Source organism: Etheostoma spectabile, chromosome 17 (genome assembly GCF_008692095.1).
Source record: "Etheostoma spectabile isolate EspeVRDwgs_2016 chromosome 17, UIUC_Espe_1.0, whole genome shotgun sequence".
In the NCBI taxonomy this organism is placed as follows: Eukaryota; Metazoa; Chordata; class Actinopteri; order Perciformes; family Percidae; genus Etheostoma; species Etheostoma spectabile.
Genome location: NC_045749.1, coordinates 2051309 through 2068485, shown reverse-complemented (window position 1 = coordinate 2068485; position 17177 = coordinate 2051309). Strand labels below are relative to the sequence as shown.

The window sequence follows — 17177 nt, the reverse complement described above, 5'->3', positions numbered from 1 at the left end:
CTGTGTGTGTGTCGAACGTATCTGGGAGAGCAGCATCTAGACGGGGTCTAGCACGTTGTAGTAAGCGTGTGTTACATGACATAAGGAGACGACCAACCGCACATTATAAGATGTGAAGGAGACGACCAAGAGTGTGTTATAAGACGCAAAAGGGACGACCAAGGTGTGGCTATGACGCTAAAGGAAGACCAAGAGGGTATAAGACGCTAAAGGAGACGACAACCGGTGTGTCATATGACGCTAAGGAGACGACCAAGAGTGTTATAAGACGCTAAAGGAGAAGACCAATGGTGTGTCATATGACGCTAAAGGAGCGACCAAGAGTGTTATAAGATGCTAAAGGGAGACGACCCAAGCGTGATCAATGACGCTAAAGGAGACGACCAAGAGGGTGATAAGACGCTAAGGAGACGACAAGCGTGTGTCATATGACGCTAAAGGAGACGACCAAGAGTGTTATAAGACGCTAAAAGAGCACCAAGCGCGTGTCATTGACGCTCAAGAGACGACCAGAGTGTGTATGGACGCTAAAGGATACGACCAAGCGTGCGTTATGTGAAGCTAAAGAGACAAGGAGACGTGGGAATCAAAAAATATAGTTTTTTTTAAATATATTATTATATGAAGTCGGACAATAGTTCAAACATTGTACAAGAGTATCATAATGAAATGAGAAATAGAGAGCCTTTTTCAAGCCCATACCATCCCCATCTATATCACCACCCTGCAAGATAGGGCTTTTACTGAGAAACCTAAGTGCACTGTAAAATAAATAAAAATAAACAATGGAGTAAAAAGTGGTTGTGGTGAATGCACACCCTATCAGGAAGTGTCTGTAGCTTATGAAATACTAAAAGAGTTCCAGCATTTCAAATAGTTATCAGTATTCCCTTGAGAGTGAATTTCACTTCTCTGATTTTAGGTCCTTCAGCCACAGGGACGCAGACGTGGGGCGATGCGGATTTAGCCAAATAAATGTACAAAACGTTGGACTGAACTATGCTGTAGTTGATGGAAATGCACCTTATTCACCATTACAAAGTTGACAAGGAAATGGATATACATCTAGGTTTTATAGGTTACAAGATGACCATCACAAGAAGTGAACCTTTCAAAACCCTGAAAAGCCAAAAATATCGCGTGGTGAAGTGGTTTTAAACTGAGCCAACGCTGGCCGATAAAAGCTATTAACTTAAACGCATGAACCTGAAAACTACGTAAGATCTGAAAACACATGGCGCCGCAGAAAATGTTCAACAACACACACACCACACAAACAACACACACACACACCACACACAACACAACCTTCAGGGTCATATGCCTCCTAGGTCAGCAGTTGGGTCAGCATCCACTTTCCTTTCTTGGCTTTACTGCCCTTCTTGCCCTCTATTTCTTCTCTCTCTGTCTCTCTCTGTCTTCTCTCTGCCTCTGTCTGTTGTCTGTCGGTCTGTTCTGTCTGTCTCTTCTCTCTCTGTGTGTCTCTGTCAAATTGACCCATTTCAATATCAGTGTTCTTTTAATCACCCAATTAAATGAATGATCCACACAACGCTCTTTGGCAAGGACACATCTCTACTTTCATTCATTTGGGGGTCTTTTCAATTTTATGACATTGAAAAAAACATTGAAGTGTTTTGAAATAGTATTGGTAAAAGTTGACATATTCCAGTCTGTAGGGATCCATCAACATACGTTCCTTTAATTTTAGTATTTAGTAATGAGTTTAATTGACCATAATTCCAAAGATAACTGTAAAACTCAGTTAATAGTTGGTGTTACGTATGTTGAAAAACTTAAAAAAAAAAAGTGACAAACATTAAAAAACATCAAAAGTGTTAAAAACAAGGGACAAACGTAAGAAAACTTTAAAACATTGATGAAAGCGTCAACAAAGTTGTTGATTTTCATTTTGACGGGAAGACAACACAAGGGTTAAAAGATCCTGTCGGATGTTACTGAACACTTGACTTGACAATTGGTTGATAATTGTGTTAAATGTTTTTAAGCCAATGTTTCTTCTTCTTATTATTATTAATTATCTTTGTAAGCTTCTTCTACCGAGTCTTTTCTCTCTAGACTGTATTTTATTGTGAAAAATACTTGCAGTTTTTTTTCAGCCCTGGAGAAGAAGACTGGACAGAGCAGAAGTCCACGCTCTGCGATCGGAAGGAGGACTGCAACTGTCCACAGCGCCGCAGATAAGAGGGAAAGCGTGGATTTCTACTCGTGTCGTACAACTACAGAGTACGCAGAAGGTGTGTTCTGCAAGGACCGCAGGGGGGAAGGCCCCTGGAATCGATGGTCTCCCCGGATTCTACAAGACTTTCTGGAGGAAATGAAAAACGACATTCTAGATGTTTTAAAGGAAAGTGATGACTGTATCTCTCAGAGTTGCCAGAGGCAGAGTTAGCTCTCCGCCCTAAGAACGGTGACTGGGGGCCGGTCTCTCTCGTGTCAGACTATAAAGATGATGTCCAAAAGTCTGGCCTTAGGCTGACGCAGTGTTGGACCGGGTTATCCACAAGACCCAAACCTAATGCGTGCCAGTAGGTCCATTGTGACAATGTCTCATTAATTTGGGGTTTTGACCGTCTCTAGGTCGTTGGGTTTACACAATGTCTTGTTTTGTTGGAGAGGAAACGCGGGTTGACCGGGTTGAGCAGCGTTACCTGGGAAGGCGTTGGACAGGTCGGCCTCAGCCCGTTTCATTTTGAGATAAAGGAAATGAGAACACTGAGAGTGTGCGTGAAAATCTGGTGGTTATTAAACCCTTCAAAGTATCCAGGTCATAAGACAGGGCTGCTGCCCGATGTCAGGTATTTTAGGCTTTGTCTTTGAACCATGTTGCACAATGTCCTTTCATCAATGGCCTGGTTTTACTTGCTTTTAATACACGTCTTTACTGTATCGGCCTGTGTAGACAACATCATAGTTTTTACACAGAACCCAACAAGATGTTGATAGTTTAGGACCCATTGTTAGACTTTTCAGAGACTCTCAGCTGGTAAACTGGCAGAGAGTGAACCCTGGCAGTGGGGGATGGGCTGGAGGCCTCTCTCAGCATCCGGTTGGTGACCTGGAGGGGAAAAGTACCTGAAAGTACCTAAAGTACCTGGGGGATCAAAGAACCACAGCCATGAACTGGAAGAAGAAATTGAAAAAGTGGAAGTGCTGGAAAACTTTAAGGGTTTGGATAAAGAGACTCTCTGTTTGTGATGGATTTTAAGAAGGATTTCTATCGTGGCCTGTTACAGTGTGGAAGCTGTTGAGCAAGGAGAGACGGGTGCAAGTGACTCCTTACACTAGCAATGTTTCCAGCCACACATTTTTATCCAAATTAAGTGATGTCAAATGAAAAATGCCTTAGGAAACCGTAATTTTATGGAATTAATGAATATGAATTAAAGGAAATACGGTCGGTCCTTCATCGATATCAGCTCTATACGTAAAGCTGATGGAAACGTTATTGCCAAATAAATAACGAATTGCGATTAAGTTTTGGTTGCAACCGCCACACATGAAGAAGAGTTGTAGTTCATTTTCCTCTCTATCTGCACGCATGGCGGGCCATAACAAAGACAGATGGTGGACGGACAAGGAGACGAGGAGACTTCTGAATTAATTAGCAAAAGAATGGCCGACAAAGGTTAGGACAAGCCATGGGACGTCCTGGGGGGTCAATGGAAGACGCTCAACAGCAAGACATGTCTCAAAAAAAGAGTCTCGCAGCGGTGCGAGGGACAATAAAAGACAAGTTACATCTGCATTGCATAGCGATGTGTTGATAGCATCGTTGTTTTCTTCTTATAGCTTGATATGTCGTATCAGCTGGAACATAAGCTCATGACAACTTGTCCCATATGATCATGTGGTGGTAGACGGGATCCATTTTGTCTAAAAAAACGTTGTTGTTGCCTGAATGTTGTCTGATTCGTGTGAAAAGAGGAAACCTTTAAAAGTATAAATAACTTAATATAGCAATTTGATCACAAACACAGAATGTGACGTCATTACCACAGGTTTTTATTGACTTTAAAGCCGTTGGATGGAAACACACTTTCACCAGCTTATTCATATGAGTTTTTTTAACAAACTAGAGATCGATTGATAAGATGGAAACTTATCTTATGATCTGTCAAAGAGTGGTAGGTTGACCTGCATATGAAACAGAGGTGATTAGTGTAGATGGACTGCAGCTGGAACCCTGACTCTCGCACACCAAGCTTCACTCCTGCAATTAAGGACAGACGAGGGTGGGGGGGCAGAGACAGCGCGCTACCTAGCAGCAGCAGCAGGCCTACCATCTGAGACTCACTGTCTAGTAAATCTCCATTGCTTGCATGCTGGAAAAAAATAATTCTGGTCAGGCCAATCGCATCGTGTATAGGTCGGTGGGCGGGGCTTAATGACGGCAGAGTTGCGACGGGTCAGCGTGAATTCCTTGCTACTTGAAAACAAGAAGTGGCCGCTGCTGGCGAACAGCGGTCTGTCCAATCGTCTCTGGAAGACTTGGAGTTAAGATCTGAAGTCCTTCTTAAAAAAGGAAGATGTGTTCAGGTTAAAGGTTAATCTATAACCAGCCTGTCTGGTTGGTGGAGCGCTTGTCCTATTGTTTGCAGAGGGAATTCCCAGTAGTTCCCTGACCCAACTCTGGATGTGGGTCGGCTTGTCAGTCAAGAAACCGATGTTTCTGATATAAAAACGTTATAAAACGGGTCAAATTTGACCTGAGACAACACAAGGTGGAACTTTGTGTAAACTCTACAGACCTTATGAGGAATGGATTCAGTTTTTCTTTCGCTTCTTTTTAATTATGCAGCGAGCTCGCAGGTGAGCCGCGCCCTCTTGGCCGCAACATTCTGTTATGTTGGCGAGATGCAAGGGTGCAACTTTGGGTTCAACATGGGGGAGGTAGGAGGTTTCGAGAGGGGACTAGAACTTTCTCAGAGTTGATTGAGTCTCATAGCCACACATGAGAGGAGCGCGACCAGGACTCAAATTGTTTGTTTGAGGTGTCTTTGGATGGGAGGGTCATATATAGCAATACTCAAGGCAGTCTCACGGAGAGACACAGCAATGTCCCAGGTCTGGTGGCCCACCACATATTGGCTTTTAAATACAATTTATGTATAATAGTTTATGTACACATCATTTATGGCTAATATTTACCATTACCCTGTGAGATCACATATGATCATAAGATCATTTTTGTTTTTGGGAGAAAAGGAAGGAAATAAAAAAAAAAATAGAAACAAGAATTTGATCATTATTGGCGCTTATTTCTTAGAACTTGATCTTGAACTAATGAAAGTGCTGAAATGTAACGATGTTGTAACATTGTGTGAGAATAGCAGATGCAGAAATACAACATGGTTTCATATCACCTTCATTTAAATACACTCGGGTCCAGTAGACGCGAACACCTCATATGATATTTGGGTGAAACATTGAAAACGGGTCCCCAGACCCAAACAACACACTGGGTCAATAGAACACGTGTAGTTTCTGATACATTTATTCATACACACTCGCAATAACTAAACAAATGACGCACAGTCAGGTGCCTTTGGGATTCACTCTCGATCCAAAAAGTGATTTTTGCGTCGGATATGACGCTGAGAGAGATATTTCATGAGTTTGGTGCGAGAATGGGTTTCACAAAACACATGCAAAGACAAAAACACACACAAACCACACACACACACACACACACACACACACACACACACACAACCCCCTTAGACAACATCCAACACTCACAGCAGCCGTCCCCGCCCTCAACAGTCGCACCAAAAACAGTAATTAAGAGTCAACTCTTCACCTCGGTCGTTGAACCGTCAGACGCCGCCAGATCAGCCACCGGGCACAACACCGGGGAGGAGGAGACGGGGCGTGGTCAGGAGCCTGCGTCAGGGACGACTGAGCCTCACCTCGCGGCAAAGTGCACGCCAACACACAACATGCACACACACAGTTAGGTAACACATTAAGGGAGTGCATGTAAAACTAAGTAAAGAAGCAACCACAAAGAATAGGGATGATGTTAAAAAAATAGCTCAGGTATGTCCAGGTAAACGTATGACACCCACACAAACACACACACACACACACACACACACCACACACACACACACACACACAACACCACAAACACTCGCTTAGTCTCACAGCTCCAGGCAGTACGTGAAGGTGTTGAACTGACTTTGATCTCCAGGCAGACAAAACGGTATTCGTGTTCCGGGGTTATGGAAGTCACTTTGAGGGACAGATTAATTGAGGCTCAAGGGCAGCATTGAAATCCTTGTTTGACCTGTAACTAACTAAATTAATGAAATTGTGCCAGTAGAAAAGCTGCAATACAAACAACACTTTAATCCAGTTGGAATCAGTAGTGTCGGTGTGTGATGTCCACAATGTGTTCGTCCGAAAGTCTTAATAAAAGTTTGAAAAGGCAAAAATGACCTTATGGGTAACTGAGATAACTACTTCATCTTGAAAAAGAGATTGCGTTTAAGGGTATTGGGGAAAATCAAATCTCCCCATGTTTTTTGACAAAATACACCAACGTTGATATTGCCGAGATATTGTAGAGTTGACTATTGGTGTTTCACAAAATAGCAACACAATGAGATACATAATCATCAATAATGTGGATACAATGACTAAGTGGGTAAAGGCAAATAATAGAACGCTGGAACAGTGGTAAGTTCAGAAAATGACATCCCTTGCCTTTAAACCCGAAAAGACAACACCAGGACGAAATATCGCGTCATATATCTACCCGGCCGAGATGGGCTTCAACAATGAGATTCTCTTTGGGGTTAAACCCAAATCCAACAGGCCGATTTCAAAAAGTAAGAAAAAGGGAGCACATCTCAAGTTGCCATATTAATGAGGACGACATACTGTCATTTCTCTATTTCATTATGCTCACGTCACAATGAAATACATTCAAGGGCAGAGTCATTACAGCACCCAACAGATCATCCATTGCCAAAGACAACAGGTCACGGCTTAACTTGGGGTTCAACATTGTGGGTGTGGGGGGGGTGTTATTAAAATTTGAAACGTCAACCCTTCTCTTTTCGCATTCTGGTGATTTTTTTTATTAACTTGTGTAGGCAAGTGTCTTTATTGATGTCAAGGAAATTAGATAGGTTTTGGGTTGTAACACCCCCCCCCCCCCCACGTAAATTCGCCTATGATAGCAATGCAGCAAAAAGCCTTTTCAGAGCGCGACAACGGCAGAGTCATATAGCAACCAATGGCGTGTTAAGTGCATAGGCGTAAGTCAATAAATGGAGGGAAGCAGGGAATATGTCACAAATACTTACTGATCCCCGCAGGGAATTCTGTTACAGTTGCACGAAGTATGTAAATGAATAAATAAAAAAATAGAAAAATTAAAAAATTTAAAATAAAAAATCAAAAAATTATAAAAATAATTAAATAGAGGTAGATTGGTCCCCTTTAAATAATTTGAAAGGCAACCTCCAAAGGCAATCCCAGAATATTTCTCTACATCTAAGTGTTGGGGAGTGTGTAAAACAGCATGCAGCTGGCGCCATCTGGGGCTGATCTGCGCTTCAGTCACAATGTCTTCTGTGAAATAATGTATTCTGCCCTTAAATTAAAATATTCACTCTGATGTGAGCTGTTAGATGCAGAATTGTTTCCAACCAGCAGGGGCCTCATACATCCTGACATCAACCCACAGAGTAGATTGCATCACAGAGATCAACGCTGTTCAATGACATAAGGTCCCATGACATGGTTGCTCTTTGGATGCTTTTCTATAGGCCGTAGTAGTCCCTAATACTGTATCTGAAGTCTCTTTTATATAGACCTTAGTGGTCCCCTAATACTGCATCTGAAGTCTCTTTTTATAGACCTTAGTGGTCCCTAATACCGTGTCTGAAGTCTCTTTATATAGACTTAGTGGTCCCTAATACTGTGTATGAAGTCTCTTTATATAGACCTTAGTGGTCCCTATTACTGTATCTGAAGTCTCTTTTATATAGGCCTTAGTGGTCCCCTTCTGTATTGAAGTCCTTTTATATAGACCTTAGTAGGCCCTTATACTGTATCGAAGTCTTTATATAGCCTTAGTGGTCCCTAAACTGTATCTGAAGTCTCTTTTATATAGACCTTAGTAGTCCTAATCTAGTATCTGAAGTCTCTTTTATAGACCTTGTAAGTCCCCTAATACTGTATCTGAAGTCTCTTTTGTATAGACTTTAGTGGTCCCTAATCTGATCTGAGTCTTTTATATACATATATTACACCCACTAAAGCCACTTGCCCCCTATGACCTCATATGGGGAAAGATTCCAGATTGGCCCATCTGAGCTTTCATAAAGAGAGATTTCATGCCATGGGACCTTTAATAGTTCCAGACTGTAAAAGCAGCACATGTTTTCAAAGAGAGTGAGAGAGAGCTGTAAGAAGAGGTCTCACTCACTTCAGATTTTGGCTTCTTTTTTAATACCCTACCCATTGCAGCTTTTTTGATTTTGTGAATAACAATTCGTATTTTTTCTCTTTCAACAAAACATACAAACTCATACAGCAGAACACTTTTTTTTTAACAGCACCATTTTCATCTTTATTTTTCCACATTCTTAAATAAAATCTGTCTATCTTTAAGCTAGTGGCCCCGGCTCTTAATATGGGCTTTTCCATCCCGCTTAGAATCGCCATTGACCCTTTGGCACTGTTAAACATGACAATGTAGCACAAGTGCTTCAACCCCCCCATACAAAACACACATATACACTCACACACAGTATACACACACAACACAATATTGCTCCCCCCTGGCCCCCCACCCCTAAATGACAAAATCGATTCATTAAAACGGATACGCGGGGCGACCTCTAGCGCACCCAGAGGCCGAGTCCATTGCGCCCCCGTTCCTGTCTTTCCACTGTCACATCGAATAAAGGGAAATGCCCCCAAAAAGTCACCTTTAATAAACAGGAAGCCAGCTGAACCAGCCGATGAAACGCCGCTAAGATGACGATTGAACATGTTGTTTGAAGACTTGGATATATAGATTTTGTTTTTCCTTTTGGCGGTTGCTATGCACTTATTGTGTTTTCATATTGTAATTTTGTGTTGAAAACAAAGAAAAACTTGGTCCTCAAGCTCTAAATGTCAGGGATGCTTCTGCAGACTGCTTCTCAGCATCATTCTGAAATGGGATGATTGTATGTTAGGGGGGGGGGGGGGGGGGGGGGGGGGTTGATTTTTAAAACTTTGGGTGCTCAAGTGTGTGTTGGTATGAGCAGCTTTTTTCTGTCGAGTGGAAGTCAATGGGCTTATTATTCTTCTACAGTCTCTAGTTTCTGTCTGTGGAATACACACAAAAAAAGAGTCTGGAGTGAGGCGCAGAAAAACACAATGATTCAGGAGGCTGGGTGTGTGTATGTGTGTGTGTTTTGTTGTGTGTGTGTTGTGTGTATGTGTGTGTGTTTGTGTGGGTGTGTGTGTATGCATGACAAAAAGGCGTTCCTTTATTCTTTGTTATTTCTGCATTTTATTCTTAAATGTCCACCTGAGTGTGACTCTGCTTTTATCTGAAGGGTTCAAGCAACCCTGTCACATATTAATGTCATAATGATGATAACATAGGATTAGTCCAATGAAAACCTGTTCCCTGTAGAGAATTGCATAGATTCAGTTCATAACAATAATGTAGGGAAAAAAAAACCCTTTTAGTGTCTTTATCTTCTTTTAACTTAGTTTTCTCTCCCTGAAACACTCAAGAGCCCCTTTTTTCCTCAAATATGTATTTCAGACATTCGTTTGGAGTCTTTTTTTTGTATCCAAGGCTGAAAAGTCTAACTGGATGTTGACTAGTATCTATTACCTGTGCAGAGGCTTCGAGCGTCAAATAAAGAGAGCGAGTCCGGTGCACCGAGAGGCACACTGGGATAAAAGAGACGGGACAGAGACACTGAACTCCGAGTGGATTAATAAGTATCATTGCTATTCAATTATTATCACAATTAAAAAAACTAAACACTTATGTAGTTCAATTTCTGAGGATAAACGGGGTTTGCCGAGCGCTTTTTTTGGAGATAAATGCACTGCTTTGCGCGTCCGGAGGAGGATTATTAAAAAAAAGAGGATCTTTATTGAATCATGCAAGATTTTTATTGAAGACGTCAGTTTCCCTTGCTGATTTTTTTCTCTCACTGAGCCATCAGAGGATGGTTGTTGCGTCAAGAGACGCAGATTAGAAGAGAGACGCGCCTTCCCGTGTGGATATTAATCGCCTGTTTGCCACTTTTTGATCCGGCATCGGGGGAAAACAAAAAAAAAGAAAATGGAAACACGTCGTGGAGTAATTTCACCAAGTTCTGTCGGAGCTAGACGGGCCGGACGGCGGGGAGGATGGAGAGGAGGAGCGGGAGGCAGCGGGAAGGTGGCGGGGGACTGCGCGTCCTCGTCGGCTGCATCCTGTCCCTGCTCACGTGTCCACGCTGCTCGGAAACACGCTGTGTGCGCCGCAGTGGTCCGCTTCCGCCACCTGCGCTCCAAAGTCACAACATTCTTCGTCATCTCGCTGGCCGGGTCCGACCTGTTGGTGGCGGTGCTCGTGATGCCGGGAGCCATCACCGAGGTGACCGGCACGTGGCTGTTCGGGCGCTTCTGCGGCGTCTGGATCGCCTTCGATCATGTGCTCCACGGCCTCCATCTTGCACCTGTGCATCATCAGCGTGGACCGCTACTGGGCCATCGCCAGCCCTTCAAATACGAGCGGAAGATGACTCAGCGGGTGGGCGTTTGTCATGAGGGGTGGCGTGGTTGCTGTCCATTCTCATCTCTTTCATCCCGTGCAGCTCAACTGGCACCAAGTGGAAGAGGAGGTGATGGCGGAGGTGGTGGAAATGATGGCTGCCAACAGGGGCGGCAGGAACTTCAAAACAGCAGCAACGCTAACGCCAAGAGCTGCGTCGCCAACCTGAACAAAACCTACGCCATCTCTTCCTCACTCATCAGCTTCTACATCCGGTGGTGATCATGAATCGCCACCTACACCGCATCTTCCGGATCGCTCAGACCCAAATCCGCGCATCACGTCTTTGGAGGGGCGGCGGAGCAGGCGCAGAACCACGGCCATGGCGCCAACCGGAACCGGCAGCAGCAGCAGTGGCACGCATCCCACCGGCCCAAACGACGAGGCCTCGCTCAAGTCGTCGTTTAAGAAGGAAACCAAAGTCCTGAAGACGCTCTCCTCATCATGGGCGTGTCGTCTTCTGCGGCTGCCGTTTCGTCCTCAACTGCACCGTCCCGTTCTGCGACCCGCCGTGCGTCAGGAGCCACCTTCACGTCTTGTGTGGTCGGCTGGGCCAACTCCTCGCTCACCGCATACTACGCTTCAACGCCGACTTCCGCGCGCCTTCGCCACCTCCTGGGTTGCAACCAGATGTGCCAAACAACGCGGTGGAGGCGGTGAACTTCAGCGACGAGCTGGTGTGTCTACCACCACGACACGACGTCCACAAGGAGGCGCTGGTCCCCGCGGCGACGCAGCAACTTCCCTGCAACATCCTCGTCGGGGCCAATCATCTGGAGCATGAGCGCGCAGTTCGACGAAGAGTCGATGATCTCCAACGGTTCTCGGAGCTGCAACAGACTGCTGCTGCTTCCGCCACGTCCAGCGTCGAGGACGACCACGAAATGGATGGAGAGCGATGCTCGATACCCGACAAGTCCATCAGGATGGATAGGACAGGAAACGGCAGGATGTTAGGTGGAGCTGGGCGACAGATTTTGGACCAAATAAGATAGTCTGTATAATAAGGATTGACTGTGGTGCTCTCACAAAATATTAACACAATCATAGTTTTAAAAATATCTACATATGTTCCGATACCATTTTATTCCTTCCAATACCGATTCCGATACTGAACTTGCAAGTGACCGATACAGGTAATGAGCCGATACCAGTAACAAATATGTGTTTTAACATCTGTATAACCCTGTACAGATGGAATTGCTATCATTGTTGTACAGCCTGGCTCAGATTAAACCCTTTGTGAAAAGTGAACTAATGCGAGACAGGAAAGACATAGAGCTTCTCTCTTTCTAGTTTGACAGTCAGACATTTGATCACTTGATATCGGATCGGTAGATAGTTTTGAATAATCACTGACAAGGCATTTCTGTTACTGGTATCGGAACAGTCTATTTAATGTCACAGATAATGTCGAAACAATGACCAATGCCGGGTTTCCACTGGTTGCAAAATGGCTGCGTCTCGGCTCCGTGCTTCGCCGTCCGTCAACACACCAGGTCCAGAACGGCTGCGGCCATGACTGACAGAGGAGTCCCGAGGACCCACAAATCTTGCGAGATCTCGTAAAATAGAACACGAAACCACCACAGTTAGTTTCCATCCAGAGGAGGGAGGGGAACAGCTCTGTGCGTTTTCAAGGTGTAGTGTATGAAGATATGATCCGCACTGAGCTCGCTATTTTATTTTGAAATTAACGGATGTTTATTTTGTTTCTGTGCTCGACTTCCTGACCTGCATTATCTGTCTCGTGCTGAATTGCTGCGGAGCTCTCCGGTGTCTGGCAGCAATAGAAGCCTGTTATCGGTACGGAGTCGAGACACAGCCACTCACAGTCAGTCATTGCCCCGAAGACACACAAGAGGGTTAATGTGAAAAAAAAATCAATATTTGAATACATTCGAACCACTGTGGTTTTTTAGAAAAATATTGAATGTCATCTTTTGCCAACATGACAGCACCACAGCGAGGACGTTACAGTTATTTGGGCGACAAAAATCGAGAGTTATGCCACGACGAACCGAGTTTCCTGGGTGAAAGTCTTTCCTGGAAGTGAACTCCGCTCCCGGCTGCAAGCGCCATGTTTCCTCCTAGGCGTCCCGGGGTTTCATTGAAAAATGGAGAAAATAATTGAACACATGTATAAAAACAGTTCTTTTCTTTTTGAAGCTGGTGTATACAGGTTCATGAAAACAGCCTGGACACAGTAAGGTTGGAGATTAATGAACAAAATGCTTTGTCAGGCATTAAATCTTATTTATTACAGCAAACTACTGAATGTTTCAATTTATTTCGAAGTTGCACATGCAAATTATGTCATCAGGTTGATGCATGAATACAAATCATTGTGATGTCGGAATTTGTTTTGTGTTTTTAACTGGACCCTATTTTCCTGTGCATTGGTGTCGAAGTGCTAATGTGACAAAAACCTCTCTTCCATAAAAAAATCTCTGTTATTGATGTACAATTCATTCAAGGGGTGATCACAAATTTACTTTATAAAGAAATCTTTCATGATGAAAAAAAAAAAAACATGAGATTGAACAAAGAACAGGGGGATTCTTTATTTGTTTACTTATTATTTATTAGGGACCATGTGCAATTTTAAACAAATGGTCCCATTTGATGCATTGTTCCAGCGTTAGCCACAGGCTATTTCCATGTGCGGTCCCCACTGGGCTTCCCTTTGTTCTCTCATATTTGCTTGACTTGGTTCAATATTTCTTTCTTTTTCTCCACATCTTCTGCTGATCCTTTCATCTTCAGTAGGTAGTGGAGTTGAACAGAGCAGAGGCAACCCGGGGCCACAGAGGGGGCGACACCCTGCACCCCACAGGTGTTCTACAAGCGTAGGACTCACAGTGTCATCAGTGTGTTTCTGAGTGGACAGAGCGTTGGCAGTTTAGGCTGGAAATATGGAAATACAGACAAATGGAAATATGGACATATGGACCAAATGGAAATATGGAAATATAGACATATGGAATATGGAAATAAGACATATGGACAAATGGAATATGTAATAGACATATGGACAAATGGAAATATGGAAATATGAAAAAATGAAATATAGACCTGTGGAAATATGGAAAAGTGGACATATGGAATATGGACATATGGCATATGGTCTATGGAAATATGGAAAATTGAAGATGGAAATAGGAAATATGGACATATAGAAACATGGAAACCTAGGTAACAGTTACATTGCTACATTTGGTTTACAAAGTACTTTTGCTACACTTCCCCTCTCATTCCCCCTGCTCTGTTTTTTTCTCCTCTTATTCCCCCTGCTCTGTCATCCTCTCATTCCCGCTCTTGCGTTTCCCTTCTCATTCCCCCCGCTCTGCGTTCCCCTTCTCATTCCCCCGCTCTGGCGTTTCCTTCCATCCCTCTTCCCGCTCTGGCGTTCCCCTCTCATTCCCCCTGCTCTGCGTTTCCCCTTCATTCCCCCTGCTCTGGCATTCCCTTCTCCCGCTCTGGATTTCCCTCTCATTCCTCCACTCTGGCATTCTCCCATCCAGGAATGTTGTTAGGACAGCCAGACCCATCCTCCGCAGCGCTGTGGAGAAAGATCTGGCAATGGTGGTGGTGTCAATGTTTTTTGATATCCTCGTCCGAAGTCATTGCTCTTTTCTTTGTTTGTTCTCCGTTTCTTGTTTTGGTAGTAAACCGTTAACTCGTAACCCTGGCAGAGACCGGGGAAAACAATACGGCACTTTAACACAATGGGTTGAATAGCGATTCTGCTGCGTTAGCTGCCTATTAGAGGCCGACGATATATCGGCGGGCCGATATTTTCCTGATATAAGGCATTTCCCGACATATCGGTATCAGCATCATAATGGGCGATTAAAAAAATTTCTGATAAATGAATATTTAATAAATAAAAACGGACTGTCAACCATGTTCTTGAGCGTTGGCGTTGCATAGTCTGTCCACCAGAGGACGCTCTACAACGTCCTGTTAGTGATAGTGTAGCATAGTCTGTCCACCAGAGGACGCTCTACCACGTCCCTGTTGGCAACACTAAATTTTTTTTGTCTAACATCATGTGGCAAATTTTAAAATCAAAATCTCCAAGATTTTTACTCCAATCTGTACTGTTGTTACCATATGTGAAATCCCACTTGGTTGTGTGTGTGTTGTGTGTGGTGCGTGTTTGTGTGTGTTTTGTAACCTTTTTTTATTTTAATATCTTTCATTTCACCCATCATCATTGTATCTTTAAACACAATTTCAGGAGGTACAATGATCATAGCCAGCCATTTCAGAGGGGGTCTTCTAACATAAAAAACATATAGCCAACGAAAAACCAATTTACCAATGGACAAAAATAGAGTACAGATAAAAAGAATAAATAAACAAAAAATGAAACAAAAAAACAACTAAGTATAAAATAAAAATAAAACCAACCTAAAATAAAACATATAAACTACAACAGAAAGGATAAACCTGCTCATGTTGGAACCGGTATGATGTCGGGTTTATTGCTGCCTGTCGTGTACATGGTTACCGGGAAAAAATCAAAAGCTCTTATTTTGACACAAGAACTGCCTCATATTGGTTGTGAAGTAACGTCCTGCTTCTATTTTTGAGCTTGCTGTAATATGCTTTCATTGTTAATGTAAAGCACAACACCACACACAAACACACACACACACACACACACAAAAACACACACACACACACCACACACTCACACACTCACACACACCCTTAAACAAACTGCTATTAAAATGAAACTGCATCAGGCTTTGTCCAGATAACAAAGGAGGATCCCGCCCTGCATTAAAACCTTCTGTCTGTCTGTCTGTCTGTCTGTCTGTGTGGTGTGGTGTGTGTGTGTGTGTGTGTGTGTGGTGTGTGTGTGGTGGTGTGGTGTCTGTCTGTGTGTCTGTCTGTCTGTGTGTCTGCCCACACACTGATTTCATTCTGTTTTAGGAGAAGCATGATTTAAAGCTGGTGAGTAGAAAGGGTGGCAGAGGAACTAATAGGAGGAGCTGGACTCGACTTTGATTTTACTGGAGAGTGAAAGGGATCCGAGGCTTGTGTGGCCAGACCGGAGGAGAGTATAACAGGACCTCTTTGTTCCTGAGGCTGCAAGGCAAAGTTTGATTCATAAGTTTAATGACAAACTGTTCACATGGACTGTTTACCACCTTAAATCTTTCTTCCTTGTAGTAGTAAATTTCAAATCAATTCATAGAATTAAATCACGAGAGTTATCGCAAGACACTTCACAGATAGAGCAGGTCTAGACCACTCTATAATTTACAGATAGAGCAGGTCTGGACCACTATAATTTACAGATAGAGCAGGTCTAGACCAATCTATAATTTACAGATGAGCAGGTTTACCCAACTCTATAATTTACAGATAGAGCAGGTCTGGACCCCTATATTTACGATAAGCAGGTCTAGACCAATCGATAATACAAGATAGAGCAGGTCTGACCACTCTATAATTTACAGATAGAGCAGGTCTGGACCATCTATAATTACAGATAGGAAGGTCTAGACCACTCTAAATTTACAGATAGAGCAGGTCTGGACCACTCTATAATTACAGATAGAGAGGTCTGGACCACTCTATAATTTACGATAGAGCAGGTCTGGACCACTCTATAATTTACAGATAGAGCAGGTCTGGACCACTCTATAATTTAAAGCTTAGAAGCAAGTCTGGGCACTATATTTAACAGATAGAGCAGGTCTGGACCACTCTATATTTAAGATAGAGCAGGTCTAGACCACTACTACTAATTTACAGATAGAGCAGGTCTGGACCACTCTATAATTTACAGATAGAGCAGGTCTAGACACTCATAATTTACAGATAGAAGGTCTGCCACTTATAATTACAGATAGAGCAGGTCTGGACACTCTTAATTTACAGATAGAAGCAGGTATATGACCATCTATAATTTACAGATAGAACAGGTCTAGACCACTCTATAATTTACAGATAGGCAGGTCTGGACCCACTCTATAATTTACAGATAGAGCAGGTCTAGACCACTCTTAATAATTACAGATAGAGCAGGTCTGGACCACTCTATAATTTAAGATTAGAGCAGGTCTAGACCACTCTATAATTTACGATAGAGCAGGTCTAGACCACTCTATAATTTACAGATAGAGCCGGTTGAGACCACTCTATTTAAAGATAGAGCAGGTGGACCACTCTATAATTTTTACAGATAGAGCAGGTCTGGACCACGCTATATAATTACAGATAGAGCATGTCTGAACCAACTCTTATAATTTAAAGATAGAGCAGGTCTGGACCACTCTATAATTTAAAGATAGAGCAGGTCTAGACCACACTATAATTTACAGATAGAGCAGGTCTAGATCACTCTATAATT

At 43.1% G+C, this 17177-nt stretch overlaps 2 pseudogenes; one reads left to right on the top strand and one right to left on the bottom strand.

Annotated features, from left to right (window-relative positions):
- The window catches only part of LOC116705465 (D(1)-like dopamine receptor), a 20114-nt pseudogene extending 17402 nt beyond the window's left edge, over positions 1–2712 (bottom strand).
- Positions 2713–10401: 7689 nt separating this feature from the next.
- LOC116705464 (D(5)-like dopamine receptor) lies at positions 10402–11764 on the top strand (annotated as a pseudogene).
- Positions 11765–17177: the final 5413 nt, after the last annotated feature.